The sequence below is a fragment of the Bufo gargarizans genome, chromosome 6 (assembly GCF_014858855.1).
Source record: "Bufo gargarizans isolate SCDJY-AF-19 chromosome 6, ASM1485885v1, whole genome shotgun sequence".
Classification (NCBI taxonomy): Eukaryota; Metazoa; Chordata; class Amphibia; order Anura; family Bufonidae; genus Bufo; species Bufo gargarizans.
The window spans coordinates 250,495,906-250,514,372 of NC_058085.1; positions in this window are offsets into that span (position 1 = coordinate 250,495,906).

Genomic DNA, 18,467 nt, shown 5'->3' on the forward strand with positions numbered 1-18,467 from the left:
CCATCACAGCCATACCTACTAATGGCATGGCTGTGATTGGCCAGAGCAGCATTTGACCCAGGCTCTATATAAGCTTGAGTCACATATCGCTGTACGTTACTCTGCTGTTACAAGTGTAGGGAGAGGATGCTGCTGGACTTGTGATTTCAGGGAGAGAATATGAGAGAATCTAACTCAGTGATCTACCTAGAAATAGTTGTGTGGGTGCAGGGCAAACTACAACATCTGGATTAGTCAGTGTGCAATTTAAGGTAGAAATACACCCATCATTTTCTGGGGTTTGAAAAACACTTTTTTTTCTCCAAAAAAACCCTGTATTTTCCAGATCTGCAAGTGTTAAATTCAAGTTTAATATATACAGCATTCATATTCTGTTAGCAAAAAAAATACTTTTTGGGCAATCTACAACATCTGTATTAGTCAGTGTCCAATTTAAGCTAGAAATACACCCATCATTTTCTGAGGTTTGAAAAACACACTTTTTGTTTCTCCAAAAACAGTATTTTCCAGATCAGCAAGTGTTAAATTCAAGTTTAATATATACAGCATTCATATTCTGTTATATAAAAAAAAAAATTTTTGGCAATCTACAACATCTGTATTAGCCAGTGTCCAATTTAAGCTAGAAATACACCCATCATTTTCTGGGGTTTGAAAAACATACTTTTTTGACCAAAAAATGCTATTTTCAGGCCTTGCAGCATCAGCACGTGAGAAATTACAGGCTTATATACTGCTGTCAAATTCAATTGTTAAGCAGTCGTTTGGGCACAAAAAATTTAGTTGGCAGGCTTTGATGCAGATGTCATTGTCAGATACACCCCTGATACATTTGGGTTACATTCAGAGATTTTAAATACTGCCATCAGGCCTACAGAGGTTCAGGCCCTGTGAGATACCTCCTCTACATACAGGGGTTTGAATTAGGCATTTGAAATACAGCCATTTTGTGCAAAGATATATTTACTTCAGGCCGACACTGATTCAGGGCGTGTGTGATCCCTCTATACATACAGGGATTTGATTCAGCCATTTGAAATACAGCCATTTTGTGCAAAGAAATCTTTACTTCAGGCCTACACTCATTCAGGGCGTGTGTGATCCCCACTATACATACAGGGGTTTGAATTAGGCATTTGAAATACAGCCTTTTTGTGTAAAGATATATTTACTTCAGGCCTACACTGATTCAGGGCGTGTGAGATCCCCCCCTATACATACAGTGGTTTGAATTAGGCATTTGAAATACAGCCATTTTGTGCAAATAAATCTTTAATTCAGGCCTACACTGATTCAGGGCGTGTGAGATACAAATAAAAAATATGAGGAGAGTGTCAAATAAGGGGCGTGGCCCAGGTTGTGGTGCTGCTGGTGGAGCTCCTGGTTGCAGGGAGAGGACGTGGTCGATCTGTGCCAGCTACACGCACAAGTGAAACCCCTTCCTCAGGTGCGAGAAGGCAACAAAATCTGCAGCGGTCGGGTCTAATGCTGCTCTACGAATAGTGAGGCCTGAACAAGTATAAGCGATAGTAGATTGTCTAGCTTACAGTGGATCCAGTTCCTTCACATTTTCTCCCATCCAGTCTCCTCCTGAAAGACCACAGTTGGCACCTGCAGCCGATGTCCATCAGTCTTTCACCTCACCCCCTTGCAAATCAGCCAAGCAGTCTGAGCCCCAAGTCATGCAGCAGTCTCTTCTGCTTTTTGATGACTCTGTTAGCAGGGTTTCTCAGGGCCATCCACCTAACCCTGACCCAGAAGTGGAAGAGATTGAGTGCATCGGTGCCCAACCACTTATTTTTCAAGATGAGTACATGGAGGACCATCGCAGCACGTCTCGGATGATGACGAAACACAGGTGCCAAATGCGGTGGCTTTCAAAAGTGTGAGGACTGACAAGGAAGTCAGGGGTGAAGACTGGGTGGAAGATGATGTGGAGGACGATGAGGTCCTCGACCCCACATGGAATCAAGGTCATGCGAGTGACCAATGTAGTTTGGAGGAAGAGGCGGTGGTCGCACAGAGCCACCAGTACAATATCAGTCAGCCTCAACCCCGGCCTGGTAGTGTGCGATAATGGGCAAAATCTCGTAGCAGCTCTGGGACTAGCCGGTTTGACGCACATCCCTTGCCTGGCGCATGTTCTGAATTTGGTAGTGCAGAGATTCCTTAAAAATTACCCCGACATGTCAGAGCTGCTGCATAAAGTGCAGGCCGTCTGTGCGCGCTTTCGGCGTTCTCACCCAGGTGCTGCTCGCCTGTCAGTGCTGCAGCGTAAATTCGGCCTTCCCGCTCACCGCCTCATATGCGACATGCCCACAAAGTGGAACTCCACCTTGCACATGCTGGCCAGACTGTGCGAGCAGCAGCAAGCGATAGTGGCGTTTCAGCTGCAGCACGCACGGGTGAGTCGCTCGGCGGAACAGCACCACTTCAACACTAATGACTGAGCGTCCATGCGAGACCTGTTCCTTGTTGCGCTGTTTCGAGTATTCCACCAACATGGCCAGTACCGATAACGCTGTTCTCAGCGTTACTATCTCACTTCTATGCCTCCTTGAAAAAACGCTCCTGGCGATTTTTCAGAAGAGGGAGCAGGGTGCAAAAGCGGAGCGGCTGTCCTCTAGACAGTACGCCTCCTACTGCCCACCGCATCAAGGGACCGAGCACACCAAAGCCAGCTCCAAGGAGTTCCCTGGCGTGGCAGTTCTTCAGACAATGTGCTGATGACAAGACACGAGTGGTTTGCACGCTGTGCAATCAGAGACTGAAGCGAGGCATAAATGTTCTCAACCTGAGCACAATCTGCATGACCAGGCATTTAAGTGCAAAGCACGAGCTGCAGTGGGGGGGACACCTCAAAAACCAAGAAAGGTCTCTGGCTCCTCCTGCTTCCTCTTCTGCTGCAGTTGCGGCCTCTTCATCCACCTCTGGAGTGACAGTGCCACCTGGCACCCCACAAACAGAGGATCTGCCAGCAACACCAACACCTGGGTCACCAAGCATCTCCACAATGTCACACGGAAGCGTTCAGCTCTCCATATCCCAAACGCTGGAGAGGAAGAGGAAGTACCCCCCTACCAACCGCGATCCCTAGCCCTGAATGCCAGCATTTCTAAATTACTTGCCCTTGAAATGCTGTCATTCCGTCTGGTGGAGATGGATAGTTTTAAAGGCCTTATGGTGGTGGCTGTCCCACAGTACGTCGTGCCCAGCCGCCACTACTTTTCAAGGCGAGCAATCCCTTCCCTTCACAACCAAGTAGGGGACAAAATCAGGTGTGCACTGCGCAACGCCATCTGTGGCAAGGTGCACCTGACTACGGATACGTGGACCAGTAAGCACGGTCAGGGAAGTTATATCTCCATAACAGCACACTGGGTAAATTCAGTGGTGGCTGCGCCTGAGGCAGATAGCAGTGTGGCGCATGTCCTTCCACCACCGAGGATTGCAGGGTGCTTCAGTTTGCCTACTGTTGCTTCCTCCTCCTACTCCGCTTCCTCATCCTCTACCAGCTCCTCATCCGGTCAGCGTAACACCTTCACCACCAACTTCAGCAAAGTCAGGGGTAAACGACAGTAGGCAGTTTTAAAACTTATCTGTTTGGGGGGACAAACCCCACACCGTGCAGAAGCTGTGGACAGGCCTTGAACAACAGACCGATGAGTGGTTTGTGCCAGTCAGCCTCAACCCCGGCCTGGTGGTGTGCGATAATGGGCGAAATCTCGTAGCAGCTCTGGGACTAGCCGGTTTGACGCACATCCCTTGCCTGGCGCATGTGCTGAATTTGGTGGTGCAGAGATTCCTTAGAAATTACCCCGACATGTCAGAGCTGCTGCATAAAGTGCGGGCCGTCTGTGTGCGCTTTCGGCGTTCTCACCCTGCTTCTGCTCGCCTGTCAGCGCTGCAGCGTAAATTCGGCCTTCCCGCTCACCGCCTCATATGCGACGTGCCCACAAAGTGGAACTCCACCTTGCACATGCTGGTCAGACTGTGCGAGCAGCATCAAGCGATAGTGGAGTTTCAGCTGCAGCACGCACGGGTGAGTCGCTCGGCGGAACAGCACCACTTCACCACCAATGACTGAGCCTCCATGCGAGCCCTGTGTTCCTTGTTGCGCTGTTTCGAGTATTCTACCAACATGGCCAGTACCGATAACGCCGTTCTCAGCGTTGCTATCCCACTTCTATGCCTCCTTGAAAAAACGCTCCTGGCGATGATGGAAGAGAATGTGGCACAGGAGGAGGAAGAGGGATCATTTCGTAGGGTTTCTGGCCAGTCATTCCTAAGTGGCTCCGAGGGTGGGTTCCTGCACCCACAAACCCAAGGTACAAAATTGTCCAGCCAGGGCACAGTTCTGGAGGATGAGAAGGAGGAGATGCAGGAGGAGGAACCATGTTCACAGCAGGGTGGCACCCAGATCTGCTTATGGCCATCACTGGTGCGTGGATGGGGGGATACAGAGGACACAGATGATACACCTCCCACAGAGGACAGCTTTTCGTTGCCTCTGGGCAGCCTGGCACACATGAGCGATTACATGCAGCAACGACCGCCGAGTTGCCCACATTCTAACTTGTGCTGATTACTAGGTGGCCACGCTGCTGGATTCCCGTTACAAGGACAACGTACCGTCCTTAATTCCGTCACTGGAGCATGATCGTAAGATGCATGAGTACCAGCGCACGCTGGTAGATGCGCTGCTGGTGGCATTCCCACCTGACAGTGGGGGCACAGTGGAAGCACAAGGCGAAGGCAGAGGAAGAGGTCGCCAATGCAGCTGGGGCACCGCCAGCACCTCAGAAGGCAGGGTTAGCATGGCCGAAATGTGGAAAAGCTTTGTCAACACGCCACAACAACCAGCACCACCAGCTGATATGGAACGTCTTAGCAGGAGGCAGCATTTCACCAACATGGTGGAGCAGTATGTGTGCACACGCCTACACATACTAAATTACGGGTCTGCCCCCTTCCACTTCTGCTTCTTCAAATTGGGCACATGTCCTGAGCTTGCCCTTTACGCCTGGGAGGTGCTGGCCTGCCCTGCAGCCAATGTATTATCTGAACGTGTGTTTAGCACGGAGGGGACGTCATCACAGACAGCCGCCTGTCCACAGCCAGACTTGTCTGTACCTTGTGCAGAATAGATATTTTCTCCACCATCAAACATACATTCTTGTACTCAAGTCAAGTGCAATGATTCTTTGTTTTCTTTTTTTTTTATTTGTCCCCAAATTTTGTGGGCTACCTACCCCAAAAAATAAATAAAATAAAAAACATTGTTGGCTACCTCCATTGCTGCCTCCACCTACAACACCACATTCACCGCTTCCTCAACCTCCGACTCCGTATCCACCTCATTCTCTGAGTTGCAGGTTAATAATTTGTAATTTTTTGTTATTTTATTTTAATTTATTTCCCTATCCACATTTGTTTGCAGAGCAGTTGTCATAATCTTAAGCACATTTTACTGCCTTTTACATCCCTCTAGCCTTTTCAAGGACTATTTAAGAGCCATTTTAATGCAAAAAAGTGCCAATTTTAGTGCTCTAAATTGAAAAAAAATCTTATTTTTAATTGTCGGGTGCCATTTTGCCATTTTTGGCGTATACAAACCCCTGCTGTGCCTGGGTGACAGGGGCCGAAATCTCTCAAAATCGTCTCTTCTATTGCTGGGTGACATGAAGCCCCTTTTGCTGTGAATGAACCCCTGCTTTGCCTGGGTGACATGGGCCTAATTCGGTCAAAATTCTCTGTTCTATTGCTGGGTGACAAGAACCCACTGTTGCCATGAATGAACCCCTGCTGTGCCTGGGTGACAGGGGCCTAAATCTCTCAAAATCATCTGTTCTATTGCTGGGTGTCAAGAACCCACTTTTGCCATAAATGAACCCTTGCTGTGCCTGGGTGACAGGGGCCTAAATCTCTCAAAATCCTCTGTTCTATTGCTGGGTGACATAAACCCCCTTTTGCCATGAATGAACCCCTGCTGTGCCTGGGTGACAGGGGCCTAAATCTCTCAAAATCCTCTGTTCTATTGCTGGGTGACATGAACCCACTTTTGCCGTGAATGAACCCCTGCTGTGCCTGGGTGACAGGGGCCGAAATCTCTCAAACTAGTCTGTTCTATTGCTGGGTGACAAGAACCCACTTTTGCAGTGAATGAACAGGCCCAACACTTCTGACTGAAGAGTGCGCAAGTGTGCTAGGGTCCAAGGGACTGCCTCTGCAGTTACTGACATGTGGCCCAACATCTTCATCAAGGTTCTAATGGAAACCACCTGGGGGACCTTTAGAAACACTGCAGCTCTGATTACTTTCTGGCGTCTCTCCGGAGTGAGGGAGAGAGACTCCTGTCGGATGACTATTATGAACCCCAAGAATCTTCTTGATGTTGCTGGTACGATCTCGGATTTCTTCCAATTTATTATCCAGCCTAAATGCTGGAGAAAAGTAAGAGCCCTATGAACATTGTTCTGCAACATATCTAGAGATATGGCTTTTAGTAGCCAGTCGTCTAGATAAGGAATCTTTTCTAAACCCCCTAGCCTCAAGGCTGTCCCTATAGTGACCACAACCTTTGTGAAGGTGTGGGGGAAAGAAGAGATTCCAAAGGGCAGGACAGACAACTGAAAATGTCTGACAGTGCCCCTGAGAGAGACAGCAATCCGTAGGTATCTTCTGTGATCCGGATGAACGGGTACATGAAGATATGCATCCTTGAGGTCTATGGTGACCATGAGATCCCCTGGTTGCAGAACCTGTATGACTGAGTGAATGGTCTCCATTCTCAACTGCTTTTGGGTTATAAGACGGTTCAGATAACGGAGATCATTTATCATTCCCTAGCTCCTGTCCGGCTTGGGTACAAGAAATACAGGGGAATACACTCCGGATCCTTTCTCTGCAGAGGGCACTTCCTCTAGCACTTCCTTTTGTAGGTAAAGAAGGATGGATTGTTCTAAGCAAATAAGCACGCCTGTTTTACAGGAGAGAGAGGTGAGGTCCTCACGAACCATGAAGGAGGAGGAGCTAAAAAGCTTATTCTGTACCCCTCTCTTATAACTTGAAGGACCCACTGTTCCGAAATACTGTGTTCATAATTTTTGGGGAAACGGCTACAGGAGTGAGCAAGCTGGGAGAATAAGAAGTGTCACGACAACCCCCGTTTAAATCAGACTTATGACCGCCAGAACACCCCAGCGGGGAGGAAAGTCCAACAGAGAGTGGATTGTGACAGGTGGGAGATACAGAATTACACAAACAGTCAATCCTGGACCCCCCTTATTTTCTGCTACCACCACGTTCGTGAGTGAACGACTCTGTAATTGTAGGGATAGGGTTTCGGACCACTCACAGATCAGCCCTGATACCACGTTACAAGCTAACTCCAATCGAGTCATAAAACAGTTATGTCTCTAATACCAGTCGACTATAAAACAGTTAGGTCTCTTCAAGGCGTAAGTACTTTATTGCAGTGTGGCTTAGAGCGATAAGAGAGAGACAATTTAAAATATATAAAAATATCTTTTACTTTAAGTAACACAGAAGTGAAACAAATAATGCATACAAACATTTACAGAAAAGGATTACAATAGCTAGTTGGGAAGCATGTGGAAAGTAAACAGGGCTAAAAAGAGAAATTACTATCTTGGATTTTGCCTATGCAAAATTCATGGCACAAAACTTACTTGCCAACGGACAGCCTATCGGCGATGTGACCACAGGGCAAAAAGCTCTCCTCTCCCATTGCGCATGGACTTTTATGCCCCATTTTGTGGGAGGGTAAGGGGGGTTTGCCCAGCCAATTGTTGGCCAAGGGCTGCACGGTGGGTGTTCCTGAAGGAGGGTTTGGGAGGGCTTGTTCGCCCCTCCCTGCTGCTGGCCAGGACAGTTTTCACTAATTTAAAAAAAACTGGCCATAACTTTGCCGGCGTAATAAATAAGAAAAATCCCCCATGAATTTATGGATGATTCCATGGGTGACACCACACCTCTCTCCCTTCTAGGTGACTAGTAACCCATTTTCCAGTCTGGGAAGACCCCAGAGCTGCCAAGTTTGGACTCTCCCGCTTCCTCTGGGCGAGAGGTGCATTTTGAGCATACCTACATCTTTGAATCACAATTCCATATAGCCCAATATGCTTTTTGGGGTTCTTAAAGCACGGTTCACATGTCTCTCCTTATGCGCTCCCCCCTCCCAGCTCTCTCTGCTTCTGATGTGTAAATTGACCAGGCTGCAAGGAAGGGGCAACTAGCATGTGTTTAACTTTCGTGGTTTCAAAGTGGCCAGGAGACACATGTCTGGTGTTTGTCCTTTTAAGCTGTCCGAGGTGTGAGGTGATCTCAGCAGGGGGTGCGGTCTGTGGTCTACAAAGGGCTACAGGAACGGCCATATATGGACGTCCTGTTCCCTGGCTAGAAGCGTTTTTTTTTTTTTTTACTGACAGTCAACCGGATTCTACTCATAAAACATTTTTATGAATAAAATCCGGACGGGGACATGACATCGCGTCACAAGAAGGTCTACAATAAGACCTGCCAGGAGAGTAGAGATGGCGTCAAAGGCTCGAATTCTTCTCCCTAGGGTCCTAGGTGCGATGATTTCTTCTGCCGCGAGAGTATTGTCCTCTGCGGGAGCTATGGTAGGATTGGGATCTGGATCCCCTAAACTGCCTACCTCTCTCCCTAGAGGATTGCTGAGTGAGACATATTTCTCCAGAGAGTCCTTCCTTAAGCCTATCTAGCTCAGACCCAAATTGTAGACCACAGAGATTGTACTTAGAGGCATTGTCTGCCTTCCAGGGTCTTAGCCAGAGGGGCCTCCTACTGGCCACAGAAAGAGGCATTGGCTTTGAAGCCAGCTTAAGCTGTTGAGATGCTGCCTCACTTAAGAAATCTGCACCCAAAAGAGCAGACCTGAACTAAGAACTCATATCAGTTCTAGCAATGCCAGAGTCTACATCTGTTTGAATTTACCAGAGTCTACATCTGTTTGAATTTCCAGGAGCTTCTTCCTGAGAAAATTAGCAACCTCCGAGGACGCAACTGCAACTGAAGTGGATGCGGCAGAATAGCTTCTTCTTAAGGTGCATTCAACTTTTCTATCTAGTGGATCCTGGAGACTACAGGGTGGGCCATTTATATGGATACACCTTAATAAAATGGGACTGGTTGGTGATATTAACTTCCTGTTTGTGGCACATTAGTATATGTGAGGGGGAAACTTTTCAAGATGGGTGGTGACCATGGCGGTCATTTTGAATCCAACTTTTGTTTTTTCAATAGGAAGAGGGTCATGTGACCCATTCCTTATTGGGAATTTCACAAGAAAAACAATGGTGTGCTTGGTTTTAACGTAACTTTATTGTTTCATGAGTTATTTACAAGTTTCTGACCACTTATAAAATGTGTTCAATGTGCTGCCCATTGTGTTGGATTGTCAATGCAACCCTCTTCTCCCACTCTTCACACACTGATATGCATATTCTGTAAAGATACTAGATGTGCAGCACCTGAAACTACGGATACTGGAAGCCTGTGCTAGCATTTCTCCTGCAGTGTTTCTATCAGTGTGTGAAGAGTGGGAGAAGAGGGTTGCATTGACAATCCAACACAATGGGCAGCACATTGAACACATTTTATAAGTGGTCAGAAACTTGTAAATAACTCATGAAATAATAAAGTTACATTAAAATCAAGCACACCATTGTTTTTCTTGTGGAATTCCCAATAAGTTTGATGTGTCACTATTCAAAAAACAAAAATTGGATTCAAAATGACCAACTTCAAAATGGCCGCCATGGTCACCACCCATCTTGAAAAGTTTCCCCCCTCACATATACTAATGTGCCACAAACAGGAAGTTAATATCACCAACCATTCCCATTTTATTAAGGTGTATCCATATAAATGGCCCACCCTGTAGAACCATCCTCAAAAGGAACCACAGTGTGTCTTGAAAGCTTGGATATGGCTAAATCCACCTTGAGAGGAGGACTCAATTGGTCCAGTTGACTTTGGACTAGGGGATATAATGTTTTAAACCTTTTAGATATTACTGATCCCTTTTCTGGATGCTTCCATTCAGTTGTCATCAAACTTCTGAGTGACTCTTACACTTTGAAGGCCCTTGGCCCCCTAGAGGTGGCTGTAGAAGCTTCCCCTTGATCAACATCCTGGTCCCTTGACCTGATGGATCTTAATAGTCACTGAACTTTTTTCACCGGGAATATCTGGGTGGTAGTGTCCTCATCTTCCTCACTATCTGAAGCTGAGAAATGGGCTTCATCAACAATCATCAGGTCTTCTCCAAAAAAACAAAGATCTCCTAGGAGAACTATGTATATGCTTTTTCTGGGCTAATGCATCAGTTATGGACTTGCCCATGAAGTCCTTCACCCAGGTTATCATGTCCAGAGAATGGGGCTCAGGATCTGGAGGGGGGCGACAACTCTAACATTTGCTATAAATATAGTCGTCAGGCAGGAAAGTGCTACAGCCCCAACATGTCAGGTGCCTGTGTTTGGAAGAGCACTTCCGTCCCGAAGAGGGCACATCCCCCGAACCCGGAGAAGACATTTGAAAACAATTCAGAAAAAAATATATAGCGGATAGCAGCAGCAGCCGAGGCGGCTGGAGAATTGGCAGGTAGCGTCAGCTAGGAGGTTTTCTCAGAAGCATCAGCACAGTAGTGTGCGTGAGCACAACTGTGTCAGCACTATGGCATCAGCAACTCTCAGAACAAGGAGTGAACGGAGAGACAGCTGAAGAAGAATGAGCTTCTTAAATAGCAGAGAGGGGAGGAGAATCTTCCGCCTCACTCTGGGAGAGCGCTACTCCACAGAGAAAAAAGGAGAAAAGAAAAAACTCTCCAGGGGAAGCTCAAAGTAGAAGCACAGAAAACCACCAATTCTATGTCAGGGAAGTAAAATAGTGATTAATACTTCATTATTCAGAAGTTCCTTGATCCCCCCGCCGACCGGAGAGAGGCAGAGACTCCAAGACCAAAATAGCGGCGGTGGAGCATGGTAGGTTTAGAAAAACGCTCCCTAAACTGCTCTACACAAGGTAAAGATAAGACCCAGTCTGCGTCAGGAACGGATAGCTTACGGTGCAAGGGATCGTCGCCCAGCGGAAACCGCACGCCGGTCCTCGCGGCTGAAACTGTAAGAACAGAAATAGAATTTGAATCCATATAGAACAAATTGATCTCCAAGAGACCACCACCTGACCCTTCTGTCTGCAGGACAGGAAAAAAATCGCACAGTGTGTGTATTTGGCCCTAATTAGTTAATTATCACTTTTTTTTAAATTGAATTAATAAAAGTTAACTTCCAGCTGTCCTGCTTGTCCACAGGGGCAGTGGTACCCCAGTTGTGCTGCTTTTGGGGCGTAAGGAAAACAGAGGTTATCCACTTTTGGACCTTTTTATAAGTGAAAAATAAACTGATCATAGGGTTTCCCTGTAGTAAGATCAGTGATCCATGATTTGTATTAGCATTCAATCCCCATGAAGTGCCACCGCATACTTACATCTATAATGGTATGGCTACACAGCAACACTTAATCTAACGTATGTCTATGGTAACGCTTTCTGCAGGCCAATTTCCATGTGTATGGATGAGCGAACTTGCTGTTTGCAAATTCGGGTTCTGGGTTCCATTATCACAGAATATAACGGAATTCTGTGATGGATGCACCACGGACTACATTCCGTCATAATAGAAGTCTATGGGCAGCATAACAGATGCAGACGGTTCCCAGAGTACAGCTCCCTTACATGCCTTGTGGAATCAGCAGACAGGAAGTTCAGAGCATAGAAGCTCCCAGCAGAGATAGTCCCAGGGGCAAGAGACACAGAGCAGAGAAACTGAGTATGATCGACCAGCAGTAGGAGAGAGCAGACAGGTAACTAATAACTAAGGGATGCAGGAGTGCAAACAAGGCAGAGGGAGACTAAGAAGTAAGTAGATATTATTAGAGAACAGTGTAAAAATGTTTTTTACAGCATATTAGACATTTGTAAAGCCTGCACAATGCTTTCAAAGCAGACCCAATCCAGTGAACCAGAATACCGCTTTTAGCATGGTGTAAGGGCAGAAGCAGCAGATGCAATCATGCTTCTCCTATCAGTGACATAGTTCCGGCTCAAACCTTGCTGAGAAACAGATCTTCAACTAGGCACGAGGAGTTTCATGTATGAGTATCAGGTAGAAAGTAATTAGAGCTGTGTCATAGCATGATATCATGTACCGTACTTACAGCCTAGCAATTATAGCATTACTTGCATCTGGCGATTTTGGCATAAATATATATTTTTTTCTCCAGATATAGATTAATATCTTATATGTCTCTTTTAGGTTTTGAACCTGAAACCCTCTATATGGAAGGCAGTCCACTTACCTGCAGGATATAACCCTACCATGTTGAGGATAGTGGTTTTCTATGCTTAGAAAACTAATACATATTACTGGTTTCTTCACAGACATATATTGTGCTTGAATTTTACTTCTTCTCTGATACTCATACATAATACTCCCCATATCTAGTTCAAGATCTGTAGTGGCAAAGTTCCTATAATACCCCCACCTAATATTTCATCAAAAATCAAATACTCACCTGACTAATGCCACATACCTCTTCTGGCCTTCTGGCTCAGGTAGTGCTCTATAACATCATTGTGTCACGTGCGCCCTGGTTCAGGCAATCGCAAAAATATAATCGTTCTTTTGTAACCCGCTGTGCCATTTTACTACCTCATAGGCTTCAGCTCTAAGGGTACCCACCGCAGTCTTCAACTCTGTCCTGAGGATGGCAATACAGTTGTCTATAACTGACAAGGTCTGCAGTCTGCGGTCAATGACTGAATTCATCCGGCACGAGGTTCTGCAATCTAGCTGAAATTTTAACAATCAGATCCGGAGTGCCAGACAGAATCCGCAGAATATAACAATTAAAGTTATGACCAGTCATTGCTAAAAATCTCCACTGGACCATCAAAGAAAAAGAGAGCACTGGAAACAAAGGAAAGTATTCATGTATGATAACAAGGGCCTCATATTTCAAGATTTCTCAGTGGCTGTTTCTCAAAAAAGAAAAGACTTCATGTTCACATCTATTTTCTACACAACAAAAACTAAATATCAGATTTCAACTTCTATGCCCTGCCAAGCTATGAATCCATGCAGCAACTGCATGATGATCTTCAATGGCCAAGGATAAACCAAATGCCATCTATGTCAAGAAGATGAAGGAGAATGACCCTGATCATAATGTTCCTTTCCGCTTTGGCATCCTTATTAGGGTATGGCCACAGAATCAGACGTCTGCATGTAGTTTTGGAATCCAATGCAGAGACTTTCTATTTTCCAGTTACTCACATTCAGCATCTTCAGATATGCAGAATGTCACTGTTCCTGTGCCTTCTTGTAAATTGCCATTCAATACACCACATTTTGATAGATAATTAATGGCATGTTGTACAGAGTCCAGTCTGGATTTTCTGGATGTTCACATAATAGAATAAATCTAAACATATTGCAATAATGGCTAAAAATGGGGGTCATACTCTGCAAGACTCTGTTTTGCCATTTTTTTAAACACCCATGTGACAATATTTTACACCGTCCTCATTACCGGGAGTGGTCGGGGCCGCGCCATTGTCTTTGGCAAATTCAATAACATTTAGGCCTGCTTCCAGGCATAAATGATGTCAGAAATCTACTCCAGTCGCCATAAATTAGGCGCATCCTCCAGCAGCACAGGGGGAATGAAAAGCATAAAACTCCAGCCTTTGATAAATAACCCCATTGTGTTCTATACAGTTTAACAGAAGGTGGCCTGTAGTGAAAAAAGCTGCAATACATGGTTAGTGACATAGAGTAAAGTATTGCCATAGAGCACCCAATGAGTGAGTTCCCACATAAATAATGCAAAACAGAGTTCCTCAGTGGGCGACACATGCAGAAACTGTAACTAGGTCTCTGCTGCCTGCTTAGTAGCATTGGGTGTCTTGGGCAAGCAAACAAGGATTTCTTCTTGTGTTGGAATTCGTGATTGGAGCAGCAAGTACCCAGGACATGTGTCCTACCCAAACTTAGATATGTGTTTTTGACACAATATAATAGTAATCAGGAAAAAATAAAAATATAATAAAACATAATTGGAAGGTATTAAAAAATGATATGGTCATAGGAAATCAAAATTCCCTCCATTTATCTTCGGAAGAGAACCATCAGTCATAAAATAAATTAGTGCATAGTAATTTAGTAACAAAAGAAACTGCCTTTAATAAAAATGTGTTTACATGGTGGGGCTTTTGCGGTGCATGCAAGAATAGGCCGCAGTGACAAAAAGTGGAAGAAAAAGGAAGATAGCATTTCTTGTGGGTGATAAAAGTTTTAGGATTAAGGGAGAACTGTCGTGTGAAAGTATGGGGGTCAGACATGTCCTGGAATTCCCCTTTGGATTCCACTATGTAGGAAGGACCCTCAGAAAACAAAAGATTAGCATAAAGGAACACATCCACAATATAAGAAAAGGGAATCACAGCGTTTCGCCACACTTAAAAAGTGTCATGAAAAAACCCTAGGGGTTTCAAATTTACAAGGGGAGAGTTGATGAAAAAGAAGTGGAAAAGTGGAGACCCAGTAAAGTAAAAAAATATTAACCAAAAAGAGGCTGAATGGATTTATAATATTCAGACCTTGCAGCCGAGAGTTCTAAATAGAGACTGGGATATTAAATCAATCTGGATGTATTAGCAAAAGTCAACCGCTGAGGCAACGGCCTGACAACGCCGTTTTATAGGTTAGGAGACTGGAGAAAGAGTTGAGAAGCTTGTTAAAGTGCATGATATCTTCACTAGACTGTAGAGGGACAGAAGGAGAATATAGGTAGCATGGGAATCGAGTAGCGATTTCGAAATTTAAGGGAGGACTGTGTAGGGAGGGAAAGAAATCCTATTGATACATATGATCGGGGACCCCATTCACAGACATGAGCAGTGGAATAGTATAAAAGAGGGAAGCCTCTAAATAGGTGGAGACTTTCCTCCATTTATAGGGTAACTGTCATGTTTTCATAAAAAAAACAATTTTAGAATATGTTACCGCTGCAGCAGCATTATGCATAAAGCAATCTTTAGTTTCTTCACATACCACTGTTTTCCTTGAGTTTTTCCCTTAGTTACGGCTGTTTATACATTTGCAATATGAGGAGCTTCTCAAGATGGCTCCTCTTCCAGTTCTCTGAGGCCAAAACTGCTTTCCCTCACTTCCATTACACACTTGCTGTAGCCACCAGATCTCTGCGAGCCAATCAGATTGGATTACCGAGAGACACGCCTCCTCACTATGAAGCCTAAAGCAGGCATGCAGTGTGAAGGACCGCCCCTCTGTATTCCTGTTTTCTTAGCCAGAGACAGACAAGTCATAGCAACTGTCTTTTAAGGGAGCAGTGGAAAGGGACAGAGGACATTAATAAAAGCTGTTATTATAAGGTGTTACGGTTGCCTCAGGCTGTCTGAGGGTTGGACTGCTTAGATATCCTTGTCCCCGAATTCTAGAGAGAGCTACCCAGGCTGAGAAGGTGCTGTTTTCACTGCGGCAATGAAAAGGCCCCCTCAGCTTGTTGCCTCTCTGTGCCCGTGTGGATAGGAGGTGTCTGTGTAAACTGTACCAAGCTGACCTTACCTGTTCCTCTGGAGGGCGTAACGTCAAGCTTTGGTAACAAGTGACCATACTGCGTCTCATGATCGACATAGGTGACATCAAGCGGGCATGAGGTGTGGTATCCGTCACATATTGGTGACAGCAAAGTGGGATCAAGATACCAGTGTGTGTGAGACCCATACTCCCTGACACTAAAGATGACCAGCTGTAGCTTTTGCCGCTGGAGTCTTAAGATCAGCTCAACACTAGACTGTCTGAGTGCAAATACAATAAGGTGTGTGTGCATCAGGTTGCAGTCCGTGTCAGTGACCATCCGTGGCAATGATGGCCAGTTACACAAGAAGCAAGGCTAAGGAGATGGCCGAGGCTATGAATCATGGCGGGGAGGACGCAGTCCAGATAGGGGGCCGAAAGGAGGTGAAAGGCGACTTTCTTCCAGACGAGGGGGAGCAAAGCCAAAGCCAGTTGCCGAAGGTGAGGTCCGCGGATGGCTCACTCCCCCTGCTCATCCTCCCATCCGCGAGCATGCAGAGCATGAGCAACAGCTACAAATGCTCCAGTTGAAGCACCAATTCCAGCAGCCCTCTCCATCCCGATGTGAGTCTCCAGAGATCTGGATTCCCAAACTGCGGGCTGAGGACTTTCCCCTGCTGGACAAAGATGGGGACTTGGACACTTTATTGTTGGCATTTGAGACGGCCTGCCATCAGTACCAGCTGCCGGAGGACCAGTGGGTCAGATTCCTCACACCATGTCTCAGGGGAAAAACCCTTGAAATCTTCAGGTACCTGCCCAGCGAGACCATCCTGAGCTATGAGGACATCCAACAGGCTCTGGATGAGTATAAGATTCAAATCCGATCTTAGCGATGGTATAGTAGTTCGATTAATCTTGGTGTCAAATATACAATGTCACTTATTGCTCACTTTAAAGTTGCTTTAGCATCTCCACCAGAGGCGTTCCTCGTGGTGTATAAAGACTCACCCACCCTCACCCACCTTCGTGATGCTGTATATTCTATGTATCTCGATTGTTTGTGCAGCAGCCGTGTAGTTTCAATTTCGCGGTGAAACTGGCGTCTCACGTGATGCTCCTTCACGTGACTTGTGTGCCGGAGCTTGTGGTTTTGTCACGTGGTGTTTCAAGGGGGTGTCAAATAAAGCTTGAGTAGTATGGATGTCAAATAGATCAGGAATAGAAGTTGTACTTAATCCAATAGTCTTTTGTAAATATCGCAAACACTATATGCGGTTAGTAGTGGGTAGTTGCGATCTCGGATTCTGCTGTTTTCCTATGTACGATTATTTAAAGGATTGTCGTTTTACTATATGCGATCATATGGATGGACAGATCGCACATCTAGTGTACAGGCCGTTTTTTTGTGTTCAGTATACGGGCCGTATACGGAACCATTCATTTCAATGGTCCTGCATTAAAAACGGAATGTGTTCCGTAAGCATTCCGCTTCCGTATTTCCGTTCCGTTGAAAGATAGAACATGTCCTATAATTGCCCACAAATCACATTTCGTGGGTCCACTCAAGTCAATGGGTCTGCAAAAAAACGGAACACATACGGAAATCCATCCGTATGTCTTCCGTATCCGTTCCGTTTTTGTGGAACCATCTATTGAAAATGTTATGTCCAGCTCAATTTTTTCTATGCAATTACTGTATACTGTATATGGCATACGGAAAAACGGAAAGGAAATGGAAACACAACGGAACTCAAAAACGGAACAACGGATCCGTGAAAAATGGACCGCAAAAAACTATAAAAGGCATACGTTTGTGTGAACTAGGCCATAAGTGTATGTTGGTTATATTTTTCTTTTTATTATTCTATCACTTGATTTGATCATTTATTCGATTAAGGCCCGTGGTATCCCAGCCTGGATTCCTGAGGGGGCACATTTGGGCATAACTGCTGTGAGATGCACAGTGTGGGCACTACTACTGTGTGGTGGCACAGAGGGGGAATAATTACTATGTGGAGGCACTATGGGGAATGGTTGTGTATAGTTATGCTTTGGGCAGAGTTAGAGGCGTGGCCTGGTATGAAACAAGTTGCAGCGGAGCGCTACACGCGATGCACACGTTGTCCCTCTTTACAATTTTCTAACGTTGGGAGGTATGCCCACATTACATCTGGAAGGAAAACTCGCTCATGTACAAAAATCCCTAATACGTCTATGCTGCCGAAAAAAAATCAAAAAAAGGCCTCATGCACACGACAGTATTTTTTCACGGTCCGCAAAACGGGGTTCTGTTGGTCCGTGATCCGTGACCGTTTTTCCGTTTTTATACTAGGGGCTCCCTATCTCCCTCTAGTGTCTGGGAGGCTAAATTACACTCCACTAGGCCTGCAAAGCATATAACAGGGAAAATACACAAATGCAAAAACACATTGAAAATACGTTAAATGCATAGATCAATATCACTGTCCCTTGTGAGTAGAAGTACACGCTACCCAATTGACCCTTGTGTAGTGCCCACTCCTACCTAGTGGGACACTAAATATTGTATTATCATTAGTGGCACAGTGTGCGCCCCCCCCCCTCCCTCCCTCTATTGTATTTAACTCATTGGTGGCACAGTGTGCGCCCCCCCCCCCCCGGCCCCCCTCCCTCTATTGTATTTAACTCATTGGTGGCACAGTGTGCGGCCAATGAGTTAAATACAATAGAGGGAGAGAGGGGGGGCGCCGCACTGGCCACCAATGAAATTGAAACTGGGGAGGGAGAAGGGGTGCCCCCTGCTGCCTGGCAGCCCCGGATCTCTTACAGGGGGCTATG